Genomic DNA, 18,464 nt, shown 5'->3' with positions numbered 1-18,464 from the left:
TTCTTTACTTGCAAGATTGACAATATTAGAGAGAAAATTATAACCATGCAACCATCTACTACAGTATTGCGTCAGACAGTGCGTTGTAGTGTCCCTGAGGAAAAATTCAATTCATTTACTGCTTTAGAAGAGGAAGAATTGTCTAAATTTGTTAAATCATCAAAATCAACAACATGTATGTTAGACCCTATACCGACTAAGCTATTGAAAGAGATGCTTCCAGAGGTCATAGATCCTCTTCTTAATATCGTTAATTCATCTTTATCACTAGGATACGTACCGAAAACTTTAAAGCTGGCTATTATTAAACCTCTTATTAAAAAAACACAACTTGATCCTAGAGAATTTAGATTTAGACCGTACCATAGTACTGAGACTGCTCTCATTAGAGTTACTAATGATTTGCTCTTATCATCAGATTGTGGTTGTATCTCTCTATTAGTGTTACTGGATCTTAGTGCTGCATTTGACACTATTGATCACAATATTCTTTTAAATAGACTCGAAAATTATGTTGGCATTAGTGGAATTGCACTGTCATGGTTTAAATCATTCTTATCTGACCGTTATCAGTTTGTAGTAGTAAACAAAGAGATGTCATATCGATCACAAGTTCAATATGGAGTACCGCAAGGCTCAGTACTAGGACCGTTGCTGTTCACTCTGTACATGCTACCCTTGGGAGATATCATTAGGAAGCATGGCATTAGTTTTCACTGTTACGCTGATGATACTCAGCTCTATATTTCTTCGCGCCCTGACGAAACTTACCAATTCACAAAATTAACGGAATGCATAGCTGATATAAAAAATTGGATGACCAGTAATTTCCTACTACTAAATTCAGAAAAAACAGAGATTCTAATTTTTGGACCAAAAACTTTTTCACGTAATAACCTAGAATACTGTCTAACACTTGATGGCTGCTCTGTTAAGTCTTCGTCGTCAGTTAGGAACCTGGGTGTGCTCTTTGATACCAATCTTTCATTTGAAGGCCATGTTTATAGCATTTGTAAAACCGCATTCTTCCATCTTAAAAATATATCTAAACTACGACATATGCTCTCAATGACAAATGCAGTTAGTTCATGCGTTCATGACCTCAAGGCTAGATTACTGTAACGCTCTACTGGGTGGTTGTTCTGCTCGCCTGTTAAACAAACTACAGCTCGTACAAAATGCAGCAGCAAGAGTTCTTACTAGAACTAGGAAGTATGACCATATTAGCCCAGTTCTGTCAACACTGCATTGGCTTCCTGTTAAACATTGTATAGATTTTAAAATCTTGCTAATTACTTACAAAGCACTAAATGGTTTAGCTCCCCAGTACCTGAGCGAGCTCTTAATGCATTATAGTCCTTCACGTCTATTGCAATCTCAGAATTCAGGCCAGCTGATAATACCTAGAATATCAAAATCAACTGCAGGCGGTAGATCCTTCTCCTATTTGGCACCTAAACTTTGGAACAATCTTCCTAGCATTGTTCGGGAAGCAGACACACTCTGTCAGTTTAAATCTAGACTAAAAACGCATCTCTTTAACCTGGCATACACATAACACATTATCAATTTATTTTTTCAAATCCGTTAAAGGATTATTGGGCTGCATAAATTAGGTCAGCCGGAACCGGGAACACTTCCTATAACACCAGATGTACTCATTACATCAGAAGAAGAATGGCATCTACGCTAATATTAGTCTTTCTGTTTATCCCGAAGTTTACCGTAGTCAACCGGATCCAGGCCGTATCCAGGTGAGATTGAGGACCTACGCCTTGACACGACCACAACGCACCCCTGAAGTGTCAGTAGAGATTGAGTCAACTAGATCATCCATTGACACGACAGCCAGTGGCACAGTGAACTGAAATAAATACTTTGAATGTTGCGATCCTATCGGGCTTATGATAGCTACCTGAATCGTAACAAAGCACTGTTTGCCAGAGGAGAACTGGCCCCCTGACTAAGCCTGGTTTCTCCCAAGGTTTTTTTCTCCATTTTAACACCTATTTGCCACCTGATGTCACCTGTTGGAGTTTGGGTTCCTTGCCGCTGTCGCCTTTGGCTTGCTTAGTTGGGGACACTTGACATTTGACATTTGATATTCAACAGTGCTTTGCATCTGCCTACATTGACAGCATTTTCTTTAAGAGCTGCTGTGCAGCCAAAATTATATACCATTTATCACTGTAAAGCTGCTTTGACACAATCTGCATTGTAAAAAGCACTATATAAATAAAGGTGACTTGACTTGACCTTAAGGCAAGTCATTTCACTCAGCGGCCATCTTTGAAACGCCTCTCGCACAGCTGTTTCAGTCGTGCAGTACAGCTCCTATCTCTTTCAATGAGGAAACATCAAATTCTCCAAAGCTGTTCACCAAGCTTATGATTAAATTGCATTTTTTAAATCGCCAATGAAATCTGAGATCAACTGTCTCATCAATTTTGCTTCTAAACGCTCAAATCATGACCAAAAAAAAAAAAAAAAACTGTATTTTTCAAGCCGGACCAGCCAATGCACATGTGCTGTTATAAGTCTCAGAACACTGACTGTTTCTATAGCAACCGGAGCTTCTAAAGGCAGCTGCAGTGACCCAATGACTTTATCAATCAGCGATTGGCTCTTTTATTTAGAAGGCGGGACTTATTCCACCATATTTCTCTCATAGAGTGGTGCAGGTATGACATCAGAACATCATTTTGACTTGTACGAATTTAAATGGACTATTTCAGACTTTGGCAAATCTGAGCAAAGTTGGAGACGATGTTGAGACATATTTGAGGAGAGCAACCCAGTCTCTGACAGTAAATCATTCAGTGGTGTGAGATTTGAAGATGTGGCTTACATTCACTGTTGAAGAGTTGAGCTTGAGAACATGTTTGCATTGAATTCAGATCGTTGAATATAATTTACAGAGAAACTCAAGTGAACATCATGTGGAACAGAGAGATGATGAAAAACACTGAGAGTGAAGATGGAGAAGAGACAAACACAACAGAAGAGATCCACAATCTCTACATACAACAAATGAAAACATCACTACAATCATTCTATAAAAAAATATAAAAATGTAATTAAATTATGACAATCATATTATTAAACTGGTTTTGGCAATCAGTCCTTACTATGAAACACTAATAAAACAATAACAGTCCTTACTGGAATAAAAGCCATGATCACATCAACAAAATATTCATGTTATATACAAAAATACTGATGAGCTTCAAGCAAATTTATGTTCATTTAGATGATCTAGTGTTATTAGTGTTTGTCTGTGATCAGTGTTGTGTGTGATTGTGTTGAATGAGCTGATTGTATCTCTCAGCTGTATCAGTGCATCACTGTGACGTCTGACTGACCGAGGTTTTTGTACCACTCTTTATCACTGTGTGAACACATCTTTACTGTTGATCCAGTGGTAACTCAGACAGTAATAATCTCCTGTATCTTCAGTCTGGACTCCACTGATGGTCAGAGTGAAATCACTGTCAGATCCACTGCCATTGAATCTAGATGGAGTTCCAGTATAACGGATTGATGCATCATATATGAGGAGTTTAGGAGCTTCTCCAGGTTTCTGTAAGTACCAGGCTAACTCATTACCATTATACACTCTACTGTTGGTTTTACAGTTTATTCTGACTTCTTGTCCTGGTTGAGCTGTTATTATTGATGGACTCTGAATTACAGTGATCTGTCCTCTACACTCTGAGGGAAAACACAAACAAAAATGAAAATGATATTTGACATTTTAAAATAATTAAAAATCATTGTTAAAAACAAAACAAAACTGTATTTCACAAACCTTGAGCGATCAGTGTGAGAGTCCAGATGAAGAAGGTGATTGTGTTCATTGTTGTTCTTTTGTCTTGTGTGATGATGAAGATTGTGTTCTGTTCTGCTCTCAGTCATGAAGTGTTAAACTCACAGCACTATAAACACTCTCAGAGCACTGAAGCATGTGTGACAATGCAAGGAAGTGGGCAGGACTTATAACAGACCAACTAATTTACACTAGAGTTACAGAATGATGATTTACATTCTCACTAATGTTATTTTTAGTTATTTTGCTAGTTTATTTTTATTCTGACTACTGAGACACTGAGGATGTGCAGATGAACGTCCATCTCTGTGTCCATATTCAGTCATGTGACCATCATCACTGCTACACTTCCACTAGATGAACCTCCATCACTAAAGTAAGATCATGAATCATGAGTCTGTTCAGAAAGTATCAGGACTGATTGTGAATCTCTAATCTCTAACAGAAACATCATTATGAGAAACTCCACAACATCATCAATGATAAAAGAGGTCAAAGGTCACCTCAGAGGTCACAGATCATCAAATTTATTTCTTTAAACAGTGTAATATCAGCACACGACAAGAGAAAGAATGAGAAATATAGGATATAAAGTCAAAACAAATCATGTCTATTGTAAACAAGATCAATTAACTCTTTAAATCAGTGGTCGATCTTTATCATTGTCCCAGTAGCTCCCGAAAATAACAGAAATATTAGTACAAAAATACATTATATTTCTCCAGTCTTTGTACTGTATGTTTGTATTTATTTTTCTGTTATTTTCGGGAGCTACTGGGACAGCGATAAATGTAAATAGCCCAGATCATGCCTGAGTCTGTAAACGGCTGTTAATAAAAGAAAATATAAATATTGAATTGGGGCTGAGGGGTTATATGAATGTATCTCTGAACTTACTGTCTTCAGAAAAGTTTCGAAGGCAATAGCATTATATTTTCCTCTTACCTCCGAATAAAGTAGTAGGTCTATTTATAAGCGCAGTGCTGCTTTGTTTACAGCGGTAACCAAGGAAAGGCTGTATCAATGCTCTTCCATAAGCGCCACCTGGTGTCAGATGCTGCGCCTCATTCAGTCTTGAAATTTAATCTAATTCAAATCAAAAACAACTGCTCATGTAACGTGTGTAGCATCTTTGCTTGGATCATGAGTGGTTAGCCTACCTATAATTTGAAATGGCTAGATATTTTTGTTTATAATAATAATAATAATAAAATATATGCAACCAGTATCGGAATCGGCCAATTTGCTTGTAAAATTAAATAAATAAATCAATCAATCAGAATCTGAATTGGCCATGAAAAAATCCTAAATACAATCTGGGCTGTCTTTTTCTATCAATTCTTCAATAGGTAGATCTTGTCTTTCATAAAGGTCAAGGTCAGGGATCTTGGGCTTAAAAAGGTTGGTGACCAGGGGTGGTTTCTTCATTAGGGCAATAGGGCGACGCATCACCAGTGAGAAAGGGACGGATTTTTTTTCAACCACAGTGTTACGCTAGCTGTCACTGCTAGGCTGTTCTGTTCTGCCTCTGGATATAGGCTATAGTCCAATCAGCGTCAATCACGTTCTGTGGAGTACCGCCTCTTTTTGGGCGATATCACTCTGGCCGAGATTTGCCTCCAGTGCTCCCATAAACTTCCATTCAAAAAACTTTTTTTTTTTCGAACTGCAGGCACTGCAATGCATCCTCTATGGGTTCCGGGAGGGCTAGCACTAACATGCTTTCGTCATCATACGTAACCTTAACTTGTGCAGCGATTGGTGGAAACGTCTCTCTCAGTGCATAACTTACATTTCACAGACATTTTCTCCATCTGTAATGTTAGAAAGTCAAGAAAATATTTCCATTTTGCTGTCCAGGAGTGGAAGCACAAACTTCCGTGAACGAGCGCTGCCGTGCGCATGCGCGCCAAACAGACGGAGCACAATAATTCTGACTAAAATATACATTTAGCTAAAATATTTGTTGTTGATTATTTGTTTTTGTTTGCGAACATAAATGTAGCATATGTAGAATTTCGAACCTACACCTAAGTGTATTTTTATGATAGCATAACTGTAAAGTGATTATTGTAGGGTAATCATAATAGATTAATAATTAGTCTGTGCTTTTTTTATTTTCAGTTTTAGTTTAGTGAATGTAACTTCTGCTTTAAAAAGCATTATTTTGTTTTTAGACTGTAGTGTCACAATGTTAGGATGTAGGCCTCATGTAATTTGACCCCTTTTTTGCGCATAATATAACATAGACTACATGGTTACATTCATGTTTGTTTTCATAGCCTTCAATACGAACATTGTTTGTAGGAAAATATTGGGCAGGATATGAAATAAAAAAAAAATTAATTAATTTTTTTTTTAATTAAATACAAATTTTATATCGCCCAGCCCTATGGCATGCTTTAAATACTGAATTTTCCATGTTTTAGATAAGCAGTAGTGATACATTACATCACATTATTTAACAATTAGCCCATTCTGCATCTCTAGGCTAATTCTTTTTTTTTTCTTTTCTTTTTTTCTTTGTGCCCCCCCAAAAAAATTTAGCACCAGCCGCCACTGTTGGTGACCACTGCTTTAAATGATCATGAAAATAATTAAACTGTTTTTCAAGCAATAACAAACATTTTGTGTGAAAGAGTTTGTTTTTTCTTTTTGAGAATCATTTCATCCAAACTGAATGTTTGAGTGTTGAGAAGATCTGAGTTTCTTCCAATATCAGTGTGTTGAAGTGTTGTTTCTCTCTCTCTGCTGGAGTTTGTGTTCACTCGAGTGGAATAGAGGTTTTTGTACGACCGTTTCATTAGATTGTATCACTGTGGTGGACTTTCGGTGGAGGAACTAAACTGGTGCTCGGTAAGTCCTTTAAATTACATATTTAAAAATATATACAATTTAGATTTCAGAAAGTGTTTTACAGCTGAAACAAGAACAACATTTTTAAATAATAATAATTATTAGATTTCGGTGAGACTTTACTTGAAGCCTTAAAGGTATTCATAATGTACATTATAATGCCTTATATCTTTTCATAAATAATTGTACCCAAAGTTGCATTATAATATTTGCAAATTTCTTGCAAATCTCTACATCTGAAATTGGTTGTTTGTCATGTTTTTTAATACATTATACATTCTAAAGGTGTAACAATTAATAGAACCGTACAAAAAAAAAAAAAATGTTGAGCTAACTTAATAATAATAATAATAATAATAATAAAGCAACCTATCCGGATTTAACTTTTTACTTTTACTTTTTACTAACTAATTTGCTCCAGTTAAAATCAACATGAAAACTTTTGTTCATCTTAATGAGTAGCAGGTAGTTTTTTGAACTGAAGACGTCTTGTCAAGACAACTAAAGTATATTTAGCATTTATCAATGCGAGCAGCTAATCCTTGTTTTTTCATCTCCATGTTTTATTTTCAAAGCTAGCTAAGTTGAAAAAAAAAAAAAAAGAGGTAATTATTATTAAAAAAGGATTATTGCTTTACATTTGCTGGCTTGATTTATGCTGCTGCTGTTGTTTTTGTTGTCAGTTATTCTGCTGTCATATGGTTCAGAGTTCATATTTTTACTGGATTATAATTGTTGATCATCACCATGTTTGAGATTTGTGTGTTGAGGTATATGTTCTTCTCACTGCAACTTTTGCAACTTGTTTGCCTGGGTGAAATTGGGTAAAATGTGTGCCTCTAGTTTTAAGAGGCAAATGATGTTCATGTCGTGTAGCTTTGACAATAAAACATGGAAATGAAAAAACAAGCAGTGCATTGCTAAATATTCTTTGACAAGAAGTTAAAAATACTACCTGTTACTCATTACATATTAGATATAATCAGAAACAAAAGTTTTTACATTGATTTTAACTGGAGCAAATTAGCTGAATGCAATAGGTTGCCTTATTTTTTTACAGTGAAACTGTGGTTACAATTATTCATGAGATCATACATGATTATAATGTGTATAACAATGCTTAATTAATACATTAAAATACTTTTAAAATGCATTGTGTATGAAGGCTTTAAGTAAAGTGTTACTGATATTGTTTTATAATTATTCAATCTAAAACAATGATATTGTCATGTATATTCATTCAGAAGAACAGCATTATTCCTTTAAAAAAAATCTACACATATTTACATAATGTATCTCACTATGAGTTTAATCTGTTTTTCTTTGTGTTTGTGAATGTGTTGTGTTTGTCTCCTGCAGCTGGTCCCACAGTGAAGCCCTCAGTGTCTCTGCTGCCGCCCTCTTCTCTGCAGATCTCTGGAGACTCAGCCGCACTGCTCTGCCTGCTCAGCTCTTACTCTCCACAGGGGGCGCTGGTGAGCTGGACACTGGACGGGTCAGAGGTCACCGAGGGGGTCGTGACCAGCGCAGAGAGCCAGCGGGACGGCCGCTACAGCCGCAGTAGCGTCCTGACCCTCAGCAAAGCACGCTGGGAAAAGGGAGAGGTGTACGTCTGCAGAGTAACACATGATGGAGCTCCTCATGAGGTCTCGTTCCACAAGAGCTCTGAGTGCTGATGTTTCTCTCCTGAAGATGAGCCGTATCTGAGTGTCCTGTGTCAGGCAGGATTCACATGAGTCTAGTGCTGCAGCTGTAGTGATTTACAACTCAATACTGAAAGAGAGCTGGCGTGTCAAAGCACTGTGTGATCTTTCAATCTGCTGTAACATTCAATAAAGCTTCTCAACAAGTTCACTTTGTGTCTGACAACATCATTCAACTAACAGATGAACATGCAGGTGCTTTTCACAAGCTTGATGTAAATGTCAAATAAAGCTCTTGGGGTTTGAACATGGTCTCTGGAGACAGAGCTGCTCTATTCTGAGAGGATCAGAATCACTCCACCCTGACAATGCAAATGGGCTTTTCAGTCTCACTGTGATTGGTCACATGATCTGGACTGGAACACACCAGTTTCACTTCTGCTGAAAATGTGGTGATGAAAATATATATGAAAATGTCATGAAAATCAAATGGAAAGCATCACGTCCAGACAGCAGAAGTGACTGAATTCAGTCTGTTCAGTTTGATTGACAGGGATCATATATTACACCTAAAACATGATGATCATATTAAACACTGACTCATTCTCTTCATAAACACAAGATTGATGTTGATTTAGATGATCTAGTGTTATTAGTGTTTGTCTGTGATCGGTGTTGTGTGTGATTGTGTTTATGAGCAGCTGCAGCTGAAAGTCATGTTTGTTGGTTGATGAAGAAGAGCTCTTGATCATGTCATGTTCAGTTCATAGAGCTATAAACACATTCAGAGCAGTGAAGCATGAGCCGCTCATGTAAAACACCCTCTGAATGCAAAAGACAGAAGAGAGATCAGGACGATATACATTCAGAGTCCAATAGTTTTACTGACAGGGTTAAAAGAAAGGCTTTACATCACCAAAGCACAGTAACAGTAAATATACAGAGTCAGACATACACATTTACACATCATTCTCTACAGGACACAACTGAATGATTCCTGCTGTATCAGTAGTCAATGATCTTGCTGCTCAACATTCAAACACTTGTCTATTGTTTGCTGTAGCAGTGCAGTGTACTTTCAGAAACCCTCCACCTCCCCCAGCTCCACCTGTCCAGATCTGCTATGGGGTGATTCATGTTTGCTCGTACAGCAGCAGCATGTTGTGTGTGTTTTGGCAGTGGAAAGTTCTGTACTCTACAGCAGATATAATCAACAGCAGCAGACCAAACACATTAACATTGTCATATTCATTACCATGACAAACTCTCCAAGAATTGTCATGTCAGAAATCTAGTTCAGTCATGAAACTGAAGATGGCACAGGCTTCGATCGGTTCTTTACATGCAGTCTGTAAGCAATCACATCAATACCAAATGACTCAGGCTGATTGGGCTCTGCTGATCCTGCAGCCAATGAGATCCCTTGCTCAACATTTAATAGTCTGGTTCAGTGTTTGCTGTAGGCTAGTCCTGCAGCGCTATAAGAGTTCCTCAGAAATTCAGACACTTAAGATAAGTCAACAATGTTTTACCATTTCAAATACAATGTTACAAACAAAATGAAAATGTTTTATTGAAGTTGTAATCTATTAAATGCAACTATCAAATCATCTAATACCATTAAATATGAAGTGTCTTCATAATATGTTATTTTATTAAATTATAGGGCTTGTTTTGTTTGTTTTTATTTAACCCTTGGGGGTCCCTGATAATATATCCATCATGAAATGTGGATAAACAGAAAAGGCTGCACCCACTTCAGCCCCTCATTTCACTGAACAGACGTGTCATATATAGATCCGGTGTGAAGTCCAAAAACCTTTTATGTTGCCTGAGGGCGACACCATGCCATAGAGGAATAAAGAAAAGATTCCATAATTGAGTTAATTTCAGCAAAACTTGTATGTAATGTTGTATTTTCAGTGATTTAATCAGGAACAATTACTGGGACACCATAGGAAGATTTATTGTTTCCCCTTTAAGCATTTGCGCTCATGCTGTATGTCGACGGGGAAGCAGAGGTCGTTTTGCTGTTTCACATTTATCCTGTATTTGCTTTACTGTCTATTTATATCATAATCTCTGTATTTATGAAGTTAGAACATTGTTAAGGGTTTCTGTCATAATGTGCATCAGTGATTAGTGAATTTTCCTTTAAAGTGCTGCTTTTAACCATTGAATTTTAGCATCTCATTTGCACATGTGTCTTTCTATGCAGGGATGAGAGAGTAGGCCTTCTGATGTGTGTATACTAATCTTACCTCACAGTTTATGATTATTAATTATTGATGATTATTAATTATTAATAAATCGGTTGACGAGCATAGTTCCTGCATGTGTGCTGGGTCGGGACTATCCTCGTTCATGTCCGTGGCATGTACAGCAGAGACAGCCTGTCCAACAGCATTAAGTTCTTGTTATCAGGGACGACGTGAACCGACAGGCTTTAGATGGGAGTCTCAATCGTTCTGTTGGCACAGATGCAATCACTCGACCTGGATAACATCAGAGTATTATAATTTAACAGAGGGATTTCTTTAAGTTATAAAGCATAGCTTTAATTTACCAGTTATGTTTTCAAAAAGAATATTAAAGAATATTACAAAACATGCAGTAGAAGAGTAATAATGCAAACAAATGTTAATAAAAAGGCTTAAATACAAACACTTTTCTCTCTTTGCTGTGGAAGTTCAGTATAAGAGGAAATGTCAGGCATCTTAGGGGGGCACTGCAGTATTGATCTGGTGAAGGAGGAGGTCATCGAGTAAAAAAGGATGAGAAACACTACACTAGTGTCATCACATCGACACAACGTCAAAGTGACTGACAGATAGAGAACTCAGTTATGTAACAGACACGCCATCTAGTGATGAAGCATGGAAGTGCAATTAAAGTGACTGACTTTCCAGCAGTTAATTACATTGTAGTGGCAAGTTTTGCAGGACCAAGCACCACTAACATTATAAGCGCCATATAATATAAAGATTATGTTACATGCTTAGTACATCAAAATACATAAATAATGTTTCTGAAAGGTTTGATACAACATTGTGTTGTTTGTGATCCTCCATCAGCAGCTGCAGTATCTCTCAGCTGTATCAGTGCATCACTGTGACGTCTGACTGACCGAGGTTTTTGTACCACTCTTTATCACTGTGTGAACACACAGCTACTAGGACAGTGTTCACTCTGACAGTAATAATCTCCTGTATCTTCAGTCTGGACTCCACTGATGGTCAGAGTGAAATCACTGCCAGATCCACTGCCACTGAATCTAGATGGAGTTCCAGTATAATGGCTTGTTGCTGTATATATGAGGAGTTTAGGAGCTTCTCCAGGTTTCTGTAAGTACCAGGCTAAATAATTACTATTATACACTGCACTGCTGGTTTTACAGTTTATTCTGACTTCTTGTCCTGGTTGAACTGCTGTTATTGATGGACTCTGAGTTACAGTGATCTGTCCTCTACACTCTGAGAGAAAGAACAAGAAAAATATATATATATTTTTTAAAATTATAAACATTTAATATTTCAAGAGAATAATTGTAGAGCTGCATTACACAAACCTTGAGCAAACAGTGTGAGAGTCCAGATGAAGAAGGTGATTTTGTTCATTGTTGTTCTTTTGTCTTGTGTGATGATGAAGATTGTGTTCTGTTCTGCTCTCAGTCATGAAGTCTTAAACTCACAGCACTATAAACACTCTCAGAGCACTGAAGCATGTGTGACAATGCAAAGTGACTCGCTCTATTTAAATCATTATCCTGAAGACTGTAGATCAGTCACAATCACATTTTCCAACAACTTCCTCATGTTGTGAAACATGTCAAACAATTATACACACATTTCTGAAGTCTATCGACAGAATCATGTATATTATTGATTTGGTCATTATTAATATTTTGTAAGGTCACTGAACACTTTCTATCATTCATTCTACACTGTTCTGGGCTCATTATTAGTTGATGTAATAAACTGCAGCAGCTCTTTGGTTTAATTGTGTTTCTGAATGACACAATATCAGTGTTCAGGGTGGAAGATTTCTCAGTTCTCTGGTACTGAACAACATCCATGAGCTCCAGCAGCATTAAAACACACTGTGCTCTTCTACTGTGTGGAACTGCAGTGTCAGTAATGGAGCGTCTAACAGTTCAGTTCAACAGCCTTTACTGAGATACTGCAGCTGACTGAATGTGTCGTCATGTTACAGTTCATAACAAACCCAGTTCAACTGTCAGACTGATCAGGGATGGCATCACAGTGTACACTTACTGCTAAACTGTAATATATTTGCATGTACAAGATTATTATTCATTGTCCAGTATATTATTATGGAAATTAATGGAATCATTTGCAGATTTAGTTTAGATGTTTTATTGTTAATCACTCTTAATTCTACAATAAGCCTCATTTTTCATCAAGATCATAGTCAGTACAAATATTGCATTTTCCACATACATCACATGTCTCATATTTAATCTCAATCATCTCCACTGACACTATTGTCTCTTAAAAAGTTGAAAATGATGCTGAAACTATGGTCATCATTTTTAAATAATTGTTTCAGTTTATTTCACTCTTTGTTTATTTAGGTCATCATAGATTTAATATGTAGTAATATTAGGATATCTTTGATGGATTTTCACAGGCTTAGACTGAACGTTTGAGTCTGGGACAAGAGTGTAAAAAATCTAAGATATAAGATAAAAACACATTGGCAAAGCAGTAAAATCTAATGAAGGCGTGATAAAAGGTTTCCAAGATGGTTTCTGGATTCTGCTCCATGTTGACATGATTGAATCCCATAATATCTGCAGATCTCTTATTGTACCAAAGGTTTTCTGTTGGATTCAGATCTGTGATCTTGAAGGCCACTGAAGAACATTGAACTGATTGTCAAGATCACAAAACCAGCTTGAGACGACTTCTGCTTTGACACATCATCTCACAAATACATGCAGGTCATTTGCATTTCTATTGAATTTGTGTCTCTTAAAGGATTAGTTCACTTCTGAATGAAAATTTCCTGATAATTTACTCACCCCCATGTCATCCGTTTTTCTTTCTTCAGTCGAAAAGAAATTAAGGTTTTTGAGGAAAACATTCCAGGATTTTTCTCCATATAGTGGACTTCACTGGAGTTCAAATGTCAAATGTCAATTTCAGATCATTTTCATCGGAGTAAACCAGTTCTGTATTATTGTCTTCTTTGCCGCTGTAAAACCAGCAAACAACATTCTCTTCTTTAATGAACTCATACAGCAGTTAGAATCGTCATTGAGAAGACATAAACCTGGATTAGAGACGTAATCAGTTTGTAGTAAAAAGGACAAAACAGAATTCACATGAGTCCATAACAACAACTGGACATTCCCAAAACATGTGGAGAAAAGTGCCTGATGATAAAGATGTATGCTAGATACCAATCCATCGCGATGCATAATCCTTTTAAAAGAAAAGCAAGATAAATAAAAGTATTGATGCCTGTTAAAGGGAACAGAAAAAACAAAACAAAAACAAACAAAAAAAAAACAAGAAAAAGGAACGACAAACAACAATGTACATGTACACGAGAATGTAGGTGTGCGCAAACAACAGAAACAAATGTTGACCAGTCCACTTCAACACAAGACATGTCCCCAGGCCCATTTACGAGTCAGCGGACGAGCGTACAGGACAAGATTCCAAAAAGAAATGAACAAGTCGTCCCCTTGGAATTAGAAGGTTCTATCTGACATTTTTGTCAAAATTGAGTTATTCACATATTCATATTCTGTGACAACTTATTTACATTATGTGATGTTTCTTTTTTTAAGTTTTGGTACTTTTTTTAGAAAACAAAAAGGTTCTGTCTACAAAGTCGCACTCTAACTTGACTCTACAAGGTTCTATCTGCGTGAGCCAATCAGCACTTTGAATGCACACACAAGGACCAATCAGGATCAGCGTTCTTTGTCATGTCGCCACAATAGCGGAAGAGAGCGCACGAAAACGCTAAATCAGTGAAGACTAAATAATTTCACACAACGCGATGTTTATTAGAAAGCTCATGATCGACTATTTTATTTATGATCTTGACAATGACAGCAGCCCAAATTCCAGGGAATTACAGTCTTTTTGTGTGTTTTGCTGTATCTTTTGTTAGGGAGTTATTTTCAGTTAGACACCATGCTAACGTTAGCCAGCAGCGCTATTAAGAGTATAGGTCCGGGTTTTGTAGTCTATTTACTTATTTCCAGTCACGTCATACGAGGGAAAGTTATGTATATATTAGGTTATGTTTTAACTTTGATCCATCCTGTGTACTTGAATTGAGCTGTATGTAGATATAAAGCTCTACGCTATGGCATACTGGATTAAAGTGTATACTAGATTAAGTGAGATGAATGTCTTCAATTTTACAATATTGCTGCTTTCTGTATAAACAAAAGGAAACTTGTACTTAAATGGTTCCTGCAATAATGTGTTAAATTACCCATATATAAATATTCATTTAAAATATAAAAAATAAATGTCATAAAAACTATTAAATTAAACTTTCTCATGCATGTCAACACATTGTTACAACACTAATTTTGTTTTAAAGGAAATTATAAGCAAACTGTTTGTGTTTCTTGAAAATTATTGCTTCAATTAATTTTTTACCAGATAGAACCTTATAATTCCAAGCGAAAAGTGTTTTTTTTTTTTTTTAGAATTAAAAGGTTCTATCTGCATTTGACCCGTTCCAAAAATCCCCATTTACAAATTTGAGAGGATTTTGATATTGTACATTTAGAATACATTTACTGTCCCTGTCATTTTCATGTTTGAAAGAAACTTGTTCCCCATATAGTTTTTGCTATATGGAATGCAAAAACTTTGAAGCTCAATATCTCAAAACCGCTCAGAACGCAGACAGAACCTTATAATTCCAGGGGGATGAAGTGTCCATGGCCACCTTGTTATCGTTCTCTTAAAGGGTTAGTTCACCCAAAAATGAAAATTCTGTCATTAATTACTCACCCTCATGCCATTCCACACCCGTAAGACCTTCGTTGATCTTCGGAACACAAATTAAGACATTTTTGTTTAAATCCGATGGCTCAGTGAGGCCTACATAGGGAGCAATGACATTTCCTCTCTCAAGATCCATAAAGGTACTAAAAACATATTTAAATCAGTTCATGTGAGTACAGTGGTTCAATATTAATATTATAAAGCGACGAGAATATTTTTGGTGTGCCAAAAAAAAAAAAAAACGACTTATTTAGTGATGGCCGATTTCAAAACACTGCTTCATGAAGATTCGGAGCGTAATGAATCAGCGCGTCAGTCATACACGCGACGGGCCCGGTCAATCTCGATGTCACGGCCTTTCAGTGAAGAGATCCACCTGGAAAGATGAGCTCTGAGGAAGCCCGCTGCATCGGAGCCCTCCGCCCCCTCAGGCAGATCCACCAGTCGTACGTTATTTCTCCTGCTCCTGTCTTCAGTGTCCGTCATTTTTGGTGAGTTGGTGAGTTTGTGACTGTCCTCCTATCCTCACGTGCAGCAGCCTGAACAGAATCGACCCGGTCACGTCTCTGTTTTTCCGTGTTGGCTAGCTTTTCAACTTCTGCTTTTTGTTCTTTAACAGAATCGTTGGTCGTTTTTATATCCAAATGTAGATCACGGAGTGCTGGGATCAGTGCAGAGTCTATCACTTCTCTTACTGTCGAAGCCACAACTGAATCGAGAGTACTTTGTTGCTCTTTGAGCGTTAGCTTGATACCGTTAGCAATAGCAGTGTTGAGATCCTCTCTGGAGATGGTGGAATCTTTGAATTTTTTCTTTATTGCTGATTGTTCAATCTCTCTTTTTCGATTGTCCTTGACTGCTGGTGTACTCATAGTGGGCTAGAAAAAGAGTGGTTCAGAATTTACTGACAGGATTATACAATATCTGACAAAGTGAGACAAGAGAAGGACTGTGTGTGCATTGCTGCCGAAGGGTCACGTGATCTCCAGGTGCTGTTTATTTCATCCTGCCACATTTAATCAGTTTCACATGATCAAGAGTGCAGTTATACTGAATATCAGCACGGCTGTGATTCTACCATAGACATGAAGAGCAGCACGACTGTGAATGTCATATTACTTTTATATAACACTTCTATAAGCAAGAACTTTCTAACTTACCTTTCAGACTAAATCTGATTAGTTAGTATGCATATTTTTCCCACAACCACTGAAGAAAGAAACCGCTTCTTTCAATCCTGGAGTGAGAGAAAACACATTAAAAACAACTGCTATTTCTGCTTCACTCCACATCGCTCTCATACTGTGATCTGAAACACAAACAATAAAACATCCCAGTGCTGCCATAATTCATATGAGTATTAACGGTTATTTCGGTAACACTTTACTATAAGGTTCATTAGTTAAACATTAGTTAATGTATTAACTTACATGAACTGACCATGAGCAATACATCTGTTACTGTATTTACTAATCTTCGTTAACATTAGTTAATGAAAATACAGTTGTTCATAGTTTGTTCATGTTAGTTCACAGTGCATTAATTAATGTTAACAAGATTTTAATAATGTATTAGTAAATGTTGAAATTAACATTAACAAAGATTAATAAATGCTGTATAAGTGCAGTTCATTATTAGTTCATGTTAATTGATGTAGTTAACTAATGTTAACTAATGAACCTTATTGTAAAGTGTTACTGTTATTTCATAAAAAAATAAATGACTACATATAAATGTATATTCACTTTATTAATTAATTTTAAAAGTCTTTAGAAACTTTGCTAAACATTACCATTGTGTTGTTTGTGATCCTCCATCAGCAGCTGCAGTATCTCTCAGCTGTATCAGTGCATCACTGTGACGTCTGACTGACCGAGGTTTTTGTACCACTCTTTATCACTGTGTGAACACTTCTTTACTGTTGATATAGTGGTAACTCTGACAGTAATAATCTCCTGTATCTTCAGTCTGGACTCCACTGATGGTCAGAGTGAAATCTCGTCCAGTATTTGCTGTTCCACTGCCACTGAATCTAGATGGAGTTCCTGACTGGAGTCTGTTGATCCAATAAATCAGGAGTTTAGGAGCTTCTCCAGGTTTCTGCTGATACCAGGCTAAGTAGTTGCTGTATATTCCTACATCTATATGACACTCTATTGTAGCTGTTTGACCCTGTTGGACAGTTTTAACTTCAGGTTGAGTCAGAGTCACTCCTCTGGATTCTGAAGAAGAGAAAAGAAAAACAATTAGTGTTTAAAACTACTACCATCATATACTTTTACAAGAACACCAAAACCAGAGTCAGTTTTTATCAGTCTTACCTTGAACAAACAGTGTGAGAGTCCAGATGAAGAAGGTGATTTTGTTCATTGTTGTTCTTTTGTCTTGTGTGATGATGAAGATTGTGTTCTGTTCTGCTCTCAGTCATGAAGTGTTAAACTCACAGCACTATAAACACTCTCAGAGCACTGAAGCATGTGTGACAATGCAAAGAAGTGGGCAGGATTTACAACAGACAAACTAATATACACTAGAGTCACACTATGATCATTTACATTCTGACTAATGTTATTTTTAGTTAGTTTAGTAGGTTTTTTTATTTATTTATTTTTTTATTTTTTTATTTATTTTTATTCTGACCACTGAGACACTGAGGATCAGTGTTGTGGGTAACATTAGTAATCAGATTACTTTTTTCAAGTAGCTAGTAAAGTAACGCATTACTTTTAAATTTACAACAAAATTTATTTTATTTTTTCAAACAAGTTACTCAAGTTACTTGTTTGAGAGAAATAAAGTGCAGAGGTGTTGTGTGTGAATGATGGTTATTGTATAGACTAAATGTGAATATGCATTTACTCTTCTCACTTACACAAAATCAGAGTCAGTATTCCTCAAAATGAATAAAAACAGTGAAATGCAATCTTGAAATGTATTTATTTTTAAGTTTTATTGCTGAAGTAAGAGTGTTGAACTTTCTTCTCCTGCATCCTATTCTTCTGCAATCCAGAATGGCAGCACAGCCTAAAGGTTTGTTTGAGCTGCGCCCTCTACTGTACAGCTGGGAATTTGCATTTCCTTCAGTCTGAGGCTTATTCATTTCACTTTTGGTGTGAAATGAAACTTTTTTGTTGTTAT

The 18,464-nt window shown here is 36.6% G+C and overlaps 1 long non-coding RNA gene and 1 gene segment (V, D, J or C); one reads left to right on the top strand and one right to left on the bottom strand.

Annotated features, from left to right (window-relative positions):
• The window catches only part of LOC127506802 (immunoglobulin kappa light chain-like), a 339,850-nt gene that overhangs the window by 303,363 nt on the left and 18,023 nt on the right, over positions 1–18,464 (top strand).
• On the bottom strand, positions 12,686–17,823 carry LOC127506931 (uncharacterized). 2 transcript variants are annotated; one of them, XR_007928148.1, is made up of 4 exons: positions 17,648–17,823; positions 17,119–17,548; positions 16,487–16,635; positions 12,686–16,204 (listed from the first exon to the last, which is right to left on the bottom strand). It is a non-coding gene; the product is annotated as an uncharacterized LOC127506931 (long non-coding RNA). The 2 variants fall into 2 exon arrangements; XR_007928149.1 differs by having other exon boundaries at positions 16,487–16,563.

This window comes from Ctenopharyngodon idella, chromosome 24 (genome assembly GCF_019924925.1).
Source record: "Ctenopharyngodon idella isolate HZGC_01 chromosome 24, HZGC01, whole genome shotgun sequence".
Classification (NCBI taxonomy): domain Eukaryota; kingdom Metazoa; phylum Chordata; class Actinopteri; order Cypriniformes; family Xenocyprididae; genus Ctenopharyngodon; species Ctenopharyngodon idella.
This window is presented reverse-complemented; position numbering and strand designations above follow the sequence as displayed.